Here is a 10195-nt window from a genome sequence, read left to right on the forward strand (position 1 = left end):
TCCCTCCACATCCTCAACCAGGTCTTTTGTAAAAGTCGAGAACAGTAAGGGTCCCAGAACAGATCCCTGAAGCACACCAGTTGTCACCGACCATCATGAAGAATATGACACATCCATTACCTCCTGTAGTCAAGTAGGTTCTGGCTCCACATGGCAATCTCCCGTTGGATCCCATGCCTCTTTACTTCCTCAATAAGCCATGCGTAGGGTCCCTTATCAGATGCCTTGCTGCAAGTCACGTACACTATCAATACTGCTCTTCCTTCATCAACGTTGTTTAGTCACATCCTCAAAAAATTCAATCCTCTCTTTCGGCACAACTTGCCCTTGACAAAAACATTCTGACTGTTCTTAATCATATAATACCTCTCACAAAGTTGGGAAATACCGCATCTCCTTATCTTCTAAATCAACTTACCAACCGGTGAGGTTAGTGTCACTGGTCTATAATTTCTGGGCATCTCTACTCCCTTTCTTTATAAAGGAAAAACATCCGCAAACCCCCAGACCCCCAAACATCCAGACCGCTCTCCTGTCCCCACTGATGATTCAAAGATAATCTGCAGAGATTCAGCAATTTCCTCCCTGCCTCCCATGGAAGCCTGGGGAACAACTCACCCGGTCTGGGCGACTTATCCAACTTGAACTTTTCAAAAGCTCCAGCACATCCTCTTTCTTAATATATACATGTTCAAGCTTTTCAGTCTGCTGCAAGTCATCACTACTATCACCAAGATCCTCTTCCATAGGGAATACTGAAGCAAAATATTCATTAAGTACCTCTGCTATTTCATCTGGTTCCATAGTCAATTTCCCACTGTCACACTTGATGGGTCCAATTCTTTCAGGTCTTATCCTCTTGTTTTTCACATACTTGTGGAATCCTTTGTGAATTTCCTTAATCCTGCCGGCCAAGGCCTTACATGACCCTTATGACTCCATATTCCAAATTAAGCTGTTTCCTATTAGTCTTATAATCTTCTGCATCTCTAATATTACTCGCTCTATGAACCCTTGGTAAGCATTTCTTTGTTTCTTGACAGAGATTCTTCACTCTCCGATCACGTACGACCGGGACAGTCGACTATTTGGGATCAATATCAGAAGATGAACACGAATCGGTGCCAATTTCTTCTAATGTCCATGAGTTGCATTGGAACGTTGAATCCAGGATAAACGCGAATTCCCTTCTGGTCATCAGCCAGACCACCAGTCTCAAGAATGCTCAAACCCTCAAGAAAATCCTTCCTCTCCCCGAATTCTTCTGCCAACTTTTGACCAGCAGGAAAGGTGAGGTTACATCCCCAATCCCCCGCTCCTAAACTAAGGACTGAGAGACTCCTGGAGTTTGTGACGGGACTGTGTGGAGTGATCTTCCCTCTGTGTCTAACACCGGGAGTGTGTGATGGGACGGTGTGGAATGAGATTCTCTATATGTGGGGGAATCATCTCTGTGTTTCTGACCCCGGGGGTGTGTGATGGGACTGTGTGGAAGGGAGGGAGTTTCACTCTGTGTCTTAATCTCTGTTTCTCGCACACTCTCCCTCTCTTGTCTTTTGCACTGATGCCTCTATTTAACACACTCTCTCTGCCTCCTGCCATATCCCGTACTTTCCCTACGCCCCTCTGCGTTTCCGTGAACCTGACCTGCAGCTAAACCATTACAACACGGAAAAAGTACATCTTGGCCATTCTATTCCGTGCCGAACGTTTATCTCACCTAGTCATAGATTCCATAACATCCCTCCTTGTTTCCCTTACCTTACACAATTCAATATACATAGAGCATAGAATAGTAAAGCACATTACAGGCGCTTCGTCCCACAATGTTGTTCTGTCCCTCGAACCCTGTCTCCCATACAACTCCCCGTCTTAAATTCCTCCATATACCTCTGTAGTAGTCTTTTCCTTGGGGTTTTCCTTTACCCTACTCTCCAAGGCCTTCTCATGCCCCCTTTTTGCTCGTCTCAGCTCCTTCTTAAGCTCCTTTCTTGCTACCCTATATTCCTCAATAGACCCATCTGATCCCTGCTTCCTATAACCTCATATATGCTGTCTTCTTCCACCAAACTAGATTTTCCACTTCACTTGTCACCCAAGGTTCCTTCACTCCACCATTCTTTATCTTCCTCACCGGTAAAAATTTACGCCTAACATCCTGCAACAGATCCTTAAACATCGATCACATGTCCATAGTATATGTCCCTGCAAAAACATCACCCCAGATCACTCCCGGAACTTCTAGCCTTACAGCCTCATACTTTGCCGTTCCCCAATTATATTTTCCTCTGCTCTCTGATTCTATCCTTTTCCATGTTAATACTAAAGGCCAGGGAGCGGTGATCTAATAGGTAGCTAACCGGGTCAGGTCACAGATCAGTCAGTGGGTGACCATCAAAATAGATGAAGTACGACATTCCCCCCAGTCGGTCTGTCAACATACTGTGAAAGGAATCCATCCGGGACACACTTAACAAAATCTGTCCCATCTAAACCCTTGGAAGTAATCAAGTGTCAATCAGTATTCGGGAAGCTAAAATCACCCATGATAACAACCCTGTTATTTTTGCACCTTTCTAAATCTGCCTCCCAATCTGCTCCTCGGAATCTCTGCTGCTACCAGGGGGCCTATAGAATAACCCCAGTGGAGTAACAGCTCCTTTCCAGTTCCTGTCTTCCACCCATAATGACTCAAAAGAGGATCCTGCAACATTATCTACCCTTTCTGCAACTGTAATAGTTTCCTTGACCAGGATACTATAACACTATTACACAGGATTGCCAATCCTCCTCCCCTTTTTTCCCGTCTTTGCATCCCTTTTAAAGCACTGTATTCCAGGAATATTGAGAATCCATTCTTGCACTGCTGCCAGCCAAGTTCCGTAATACATCATAATTCCATGTATGTTTGCAAGCTTTCAGTTCATCATCTTTGTTCCAGATGCTTCTTGCATTGAAATGCACACTCTTCAGCACTTCTACCTTACTGCATTTACACCCTTTATTCTGCTTCTTTTTCCTCAAAGCCTTTCTATATGTTAGATCTGGCTTTACACCATGCACTTCTTTACTGCTTCTCCTTAGTGAATATCCTTCTCCTGAGTGAATGCCGAAGAAAACGCTCCAAACCTCAGTTGCTCTCCACTCCCCACCTCTCCCGACTCTCCTCACTCTCAGTTTCACAGGCAATTGTGGGGAGTATGAGGGAGAAATGACGTCTAGTATTACACCGCCCCCTTCCACTGGATATCTATCAACAAGATCTGAGTCTGTTCACAGCTCTGCGTTCATAGGCCGGTTGTATGTTTTTCACACCACTTGCTTCAGTCTGCAATATTAACACCCTTTCTCTCGCCTCTACTCTCCTCATCCTATTTCCTCTACCCACAGCGCACCATCCGCTCACACAAACACACGCCATCTCTGAGAGGCACGCTCAATTTGAGTCAACAGGGGTGTCGAAATACTGGATATTGGTGAATGAGGAGAACGGAGGAGTGGTTGCGCACTTTTTCTGACTCCATTAGAATGTGTTGTGATGATGCGTGAGCTGATTCTCTGACTCTAGAAATGTGTTCGTACTGTGTGGAGGACCACGGGACTGTGTGATCTGACGATGTGGATGCAGATTCTCACTGTGTGTAACCCCGGTACAGTGTGACGGGGTGGTGTGGAGGCAGGTTCACTCTCTACTTGACATCGAGAGTGTGTGATGGGAGGGAGCTGAGGGATATTCACTCTGTATCTAACATCGGGAGTGTGTGATCCGACTGGGAAGACGGAGCTTGACTCTGTGTGTGACCCGGGAGAGTGTGATGAAACAATATGGAGGGAGTTGCACTCTGTGTATGATCCAGGCGATGAGTGATGGATCGTTGCGGAGGGAGCGTTACTCAGTGTATATTTCCAGGAGTATGTGATGGGATTGTATGCAGGGATTCTCGCTCTGTCTGTGACTCCTGGTCAAGGAACTGTGGATTTCGGGGATTAAACAGACTCCCATCAGAAATACGTTGGAAGAAAATGGTGCTTCAGAAGTTCTGCTCAAAAGGCTTAATATGAACACCCTTTTGTGGCTTCCGCTCTCCTCCCCTTCCTTCCTGTTTTCACAGCAGACCATTCCTTCACGATGATTCTTTTTTTAACAATATATTTTGTTGAAGGAACGTCACAATATATAATACATAATGGAATACATTTTCCTCCATTTTGCTTTTGTATCTTACTGCTAAACAAACCTCCCCTCACCCGCCCCCCACCCGAACATAAAATGACTGCTAATTTATTTTCAATACAACACTTCACATATACAAGTACGGACATTTCACAGCCTGACCCCCACACTACTTCAAGACGAAGTCCCACACACAGCTACAACAGCTCAGATGATCCAGAATACACTCATATTACAATTAGTCAACCACCCTGTGCGGTAAATCATACGCGTGTTAAAACGGTAGTTCCCAAGTACAATCAAATGCCCTCAACGATTAGGTAATTCCTTAAGACTCCCAAAATAGGACAAGAACGGTCCCCATTTCGAACAGAACTTTCTCACAGACGCCCTCAGAGTGAATTTAATCTTGTCTAATTTCAGAAAAAGAACATTACGTCCTCTAACCAAGCAGCAGCAGATGGGGGAGTGGCAGATTTACAGACCAGCAAGATTCTCCTACGCGCCAACAACGATGTAAGTAAAATGATATCCGACTGGTTTGCATTTAAACCCAAAACATCATCGGCCACACCAAATACAGCTATAAGTGGGCAAGGTCACAGTGTCACACCCGAAACCTCACTGATAATTTTGAAAACCAGGCCGAAGGCAAGACCAAAATGCATGCACTAAACCAACCGGGCAAAAGGAACACCTGTCATAGCCAGCGCCTGTTCCAGGATATATGTCAGCACGCCTGGCTTTACTTAAATGTACTGTGTAAAACTTTGAATTGTATGAGCCCGAGTCTAGCACAAGATGACGAAGAATGAACCCTATTCAGTGATTTTGCCCAATATTCCTCTGCCAGATCCACACCAAGGTCATCCTCCCAGCTAGTCGTAGTTTAGTTTAGATCTTGAACTCCCAAATACATCAGCTGGGAGTATAGTACAGAGATCAGCCCTTTATTATTAAAGCTTGTCCCACAACATAGCAGGTGGTAGATCAGGAAAAGAGGGAAATTTTTCCTTGACAAAGTGGAGAATCTGCAGCTATTGAAAAAAATGATTACGTGGAAGGTCACATTTACTGCACAGGTTATCAAAACTATTAGATATATTATCAGTTCACAAATCCTTAATGCACATAAGAATGTTCAAACCCCATTGTCTAAAATCTAAATCGAGTGTGGAGGGAAGAAGCAGATGGTTTCTATGAATGGGACCCAAAATTGAACTGACGTGAACGTATAATGGCAAGGAAATTGATTAATAATTTTGAGGGTGGAACGCAAGACATGGTTAGATGTGAATTGAGAGGACTTCAATGGAAATGTTCTAGGACCTTCTAAAACTTTGAAATAATTTAGTTGACTTAAGTGCAATAGAAAGAGGCTCAACTGCAAATGCAACAAGATTCCAAGACGTCCTGGTCTATATATGTGCCAATTAAATCGGTATGTATGGGCAGGTGGTTCTGCACAATGAGGTCAGGATTTAGCAATAAAATTAAAGGACAGGACCACCACCCGTCCCCGTGTGCCAAGACCTAGGGAGACCATACAGTTTACCTTGTGGCTCAAGCTACGGTGCAGTTGGGAGTGCTTCAAAATCCATTGTCTTTCTTCCAAGGAACGTGGGATGTCTACAGGAGAGAGGGAAGACGGTTTACCCATAAACTGGAGTGGAACTGATATCCTAGCGGGAAGGTTTGCCAGTACCGGGCTTGAGAATTTTTAGGAGAGTTGTAGAACTCGATTTGCAGGGAGATGGGATTCTGAGTTCGAGAGCCGATAGCGGAATCGATATGGAGACATGTTGTTAAGAAAAAGGCAGGAATCAATACTTTGCATATAAATCGGATGATGCCCAGAGCTCCGTATATTTTCATGCAGGAAAGTTCTAAGAAGCGCAGTTGAGCTCAGGGAATGAATCAATACAGTGAATATGATATTGCAGCCATTATTTGGAATAGAGTGCAGGAGGTGCAAGCAGGGCAGCACGACTTTCGGGTTTCCCTGCGTTTAGACGTGAGAGAATGGAAGAATTTCTACTAGCTGAAGAGAAAGAATATAGTTAAGAACAATGTTGGCCCCTTGAAGAATGAATTGGGAGAAATTGTTATGGGAAACAGGGAAATGGCAACAGAATTTAATGCGTACTTTAGATCTGTCTTCATCAGGGAGGACACAAGCAATCTCCCAGATATATGGACGCGCCAGGGTCATAAGATAACACAGGGATTGAAACAGATTGACATTAGGAAAGAAACTGTGATGAGTAGACTGGTAGGACTGAAGGCTAATAAATCCCCGGTTCCAGATGGTCTGCATCCGAGGGTTCTAAAAGAGGTTGCTCGGGAAATTGCGGATGCATTGGTAATCATTTTTCAATGTTCCTTAGATTCAGGATCAGTTCCTGAGATTGGAGAGTGGCTAATGTTATCCCACTTTTCAAGAAGGGAGGGAAGGAGAAAACGGGGAACTATCGTCTTGTTAACCTAACGTCAGTCGTGGGGAAGATGCATGAGTCCATTATTAAGGACGAAATAGTGGCACATCTAGATGGCAGTAATAGGATTAGGCCGAGCCAGCATGGATTTACCAAGGGCAAATCATGCTTGACTATACTGTTGGAGTTTTTTGAGGGAGTAACAAGGATATTAGACGACGGTAATCCAGTGGATGTTGTGTACCTAGATTTTCAGAAGGCATTCGATAAGGTGCCACATAGGAGATTGGTGAGTAAATTCAGAGCTCATGGCATTGGGGGCAGGGTTACAACATGCATAGAAAACTGGTTGGCAGATAGAAAGCAAAGGGTAGCACTGAATGGGTGTTTCTCGGACTGGCTGGAGGTGACTAGTGGGGTACCACAGGGCTCTGTATTGGGACCACAGCTCTTTACGATTTATGTCAACGATTTAGATGAGGGCATTGTAAACTATATCAGCAAGTTTGCTGACGATCCTAAACTGGGTGGCAGTGTGACATGCGAAGAGGACGTTAGGAGAATACAGGGAGACTTGGATAGGCTGGGTGAGTGGGCAGATAATTGGCAGATGTCATTCAATGTGAATAAATGTGAATTTATCCACTTTGGAAGCAGGAACAAGAGGGCAGAGTATTGTCTGAATGGTGTAGAGTTAGGTAAGGGAGAAATGCAAAGAGACCTAGGAGTCCTAGTTCATCAGTCAATGAAAGTGAATGAGCAAGTTCAACAGACAGTGAAGAGGGCAAATGGAATGTTGGCCTTTATTACAAGGGGAATTGAGTACAAGAGCAAGGATGTCCTTTTGTATTTGTACAGGGCCCTGGTGAGACCACACCTGGAATGTTGTGTGCAGTGAAGGACATTCTGGCAATTGAGGAAGTGCAGCGTAGATTCACCAGGTTGATTCCTGGGATGGCAGGGCTGTCTGACGCAGAGAGATTGGAGAGATTGAGCTTGAACACTCTGGAATTGAGGAGATTGAGAGGGGATCTGATTGAAATGTTTAAGATAATTAAAGGATTTGATAGGATTGAGGCAGGAAATTTGTTCCAGATGTTGGGAGAGTCCAGTACCAGAGGGCATGGATTGAGAATAAGAGGTCAGTTATTTAAATCAGAGTTGAGGAAAAACTACTTCTCCCAGAGAGTTGTGGAGGTGTGGAATGCACTGCCTCGGAAGACGGTGGAGGCCAATTCTCTGGATGCTTTCAAGAAGGAGCTAGATAGGTATCTTATGGATAGGGGAATCAAGGGATATGGGGACAAGGCAGGGACTGGGTATTGATAGTGAATGATCAGCCATGATCTCAGAATGGCGGTGCATACTCGAGGGGCCGAATGGTCTACTTCTGCACCTATGTCTATTGTCTATTGCCTATAATTACAGGAGGAGGGGTGACATTACAGTGCTGAGCAAATGTCACCGCAGCGCACAGTCAGAACAGACAAGACAACTCGTCTCAGTGAATATTTGCAGGTGGAAATATGGTAACATGGAGACATAGAAAACCTACAGCACAATACAGGCCTTTCCACCTAACATGCCCCTACCTTAGAAATAACTAGGCTTACCCTGAACACTCCATTTTTCTAAGCTCATTTTCCTGGTACTTAAAATGACTTCTTAAAATAACGTATTGTATCCGACTCCACCAACGGTGCTGGCAGCCCATTCCACGCACTCACCACTCTCTGAGAACAGAAAAAAAGTCTTGCCGCTGACATCTTCTCTGATACCTAGTCCCCCGCACCTATAACCCGCGACCTCTTGTGGCAACAGATTCAGCCCTGGGAAAAAGCCTCTGACTATCCACACGATCAATGCCTCTCATCATCTTATACACCTCTATCAGTTCAACTGTCATCCTCCGTCCCTCCGAGGAGAAGAGGCCGTGTTCATTAAAACTATTATCATAAGACATGCACCACTGTCGAGAAAACATCCTTGTAAATCTTCTCTGCGCCCTTTCTATGGCTTCCACATCTTTTTCCGTAGTGAGGAGACAGAACTCAGCACAACACTCCAAGTTCGGTCTGGTGAGGGTCCTATATCGCTGCAACATTAAATTTCGGCTCCTAAATTAAATTCCATGATTGATGAAGGCAAATACGCCTTAGGCCTTCTTAACCAAAGTGTCAACCTACGCAGCTGCTTTGAGCGTCCAGTGGAGTCGGACACAAAGATCTCTCTGATCTTCCGCAGTGCCAAGATTCTTAACATTAATAATATATTCTGACATATTATTAATCTACCAAACAAATCCACTTCACACGTATCTGCGTTGAACTCCATCTGCTAATTCTCAATCCTGCTTCCCAGACCAATTTTGCATCCAACCAACGTCCCGCTGCAACCTCTGACAACCCTCTACACTACCGATAACAACTCAAATCGTTGTGTCGTCATCACACCTACTAACCCATCCTTCCAATTCCTCATCCAGGTGATTAAAAAAAATCACGAACAGTAAGAGTTCCAGAATAGATCCCTGTCGCACCGCACGGGTCACTGTCCTCCCGGCAAAATATGACCAGTACACACCCTCTCTTTGCCTTCTATGGGCAAGCCAGTATTGGCTCCACAAGGCAATCTCGCCTTGTATCCCATGCCTCTTTACTTCCTCAATAGGCCACCCACGGGGTACGTTATAAAATGGTTTGCTGAAATCAGTATACACTACATCTACAACAAACAGAGAGCTAGAGTGCGAAAGGGTCGATGTCTGACTCAGTGATTCAGTGACGGGACGGTATGGAGGGATCTTCACACTACGTCTAACCCCGGGAGTGTGCGATGGGATGGTGTGGTGGGAGATTCACTCTGTGTCTGTCCAGGATCGTGTTTGATCGTACTTTCCATGGGTTATTGATCTCTCTCTCTCTCTCTCTCTCTCTCTCTCTCTCTCTCTCCCTCTCTCTCTCTCTCTCTCTCTCTCTCTCTCTCTCTCTCTCTCTCTCTCTCTCTCTCTCTCTCTCTCTCTCTCTCTCTCTCTCTCTCTCTCACTCTCTCTTCTCTCTTTCTCTCTCTCACTCTCTCCCTCCCTCTCTCTTCCTGCTTCACTCTACGCCCACACACACACTCTGTCCACACTGAAATCTCTACGTCACTACCTCCCTCTCCCTCTCTCTGTTTCTGTGCTGACTCTCTTCTCTTTTGCTGTGCCGCCTCTATTTCACACTACCCCCTGTCACATACTGTACTCACATACTCTCACATACTACGCCCATCTCCGTATCCGAGATTCATTCCATTTGCTAAAAGCTCCCCATCTACGTTGACCCCACTCCCTCCTTCCTCCCTCTGTGTGACAGGCAATTGGGGTGAGTATAAGGGAGAGATGACGTCTAGTATTACACCTCCCCCTTCCACTGGATATCTATCACCAGGATCTAAGCTTCTCAACAGCTCTGTCTGCACAGGTCGGTGGTGTGGTTGCACACCACTTCTTCAGTATCTACAATCTTAGCACCCTTTCTCTCGCCTCTTCTCTCCACCCCTTCCTTGCTGCTCCAGCAGCACATTATCCGGTCACGTACACCATACC

The 10195-nt window shown here is 45.1% G+C and overlaps 1 long non-coding RNA gene across 1 annotated transcript in view; it reads left to right on the forward strand.

Annotated features, from left to right (window-relative positions):
• Positions 1 to 1101: 1101 nt before the first annotated feature.
• The window catches only part of LOC132390157 (uncharacterized), a 14766-nt gene continuing 5672 nt past the window's right edge, over positions 1102 to 10195 (forward strand). Inside the window, exons 1-2 of the long non-coding RNA XR_009510810.1 lie at positions 1102 to 1290; positions 4598 to 4690. This is a non-coding gene — a long non-coding RNA (uncharacterized LOC132390157). The remainder of the gene's footprint in view (positions 1291 to 4597; positions 4691 to 10195) is intronic.

This window comes from Hypanus sabinus, unplaced genomic scaffold, assembly GCF_030144855.1.
Source record: "Hypanus sabinus isolate sHypSab1 unplaced genomic scaffold, sHypSab1.hap1 scaffold_794, whole genome shotgun sequence".
NCBI lineage: Eukaryota > Metazoa > Chordata > Chondrichthyes > Myliobatiformes > Dasyatidae > Hypanus > Hypanus sabinus.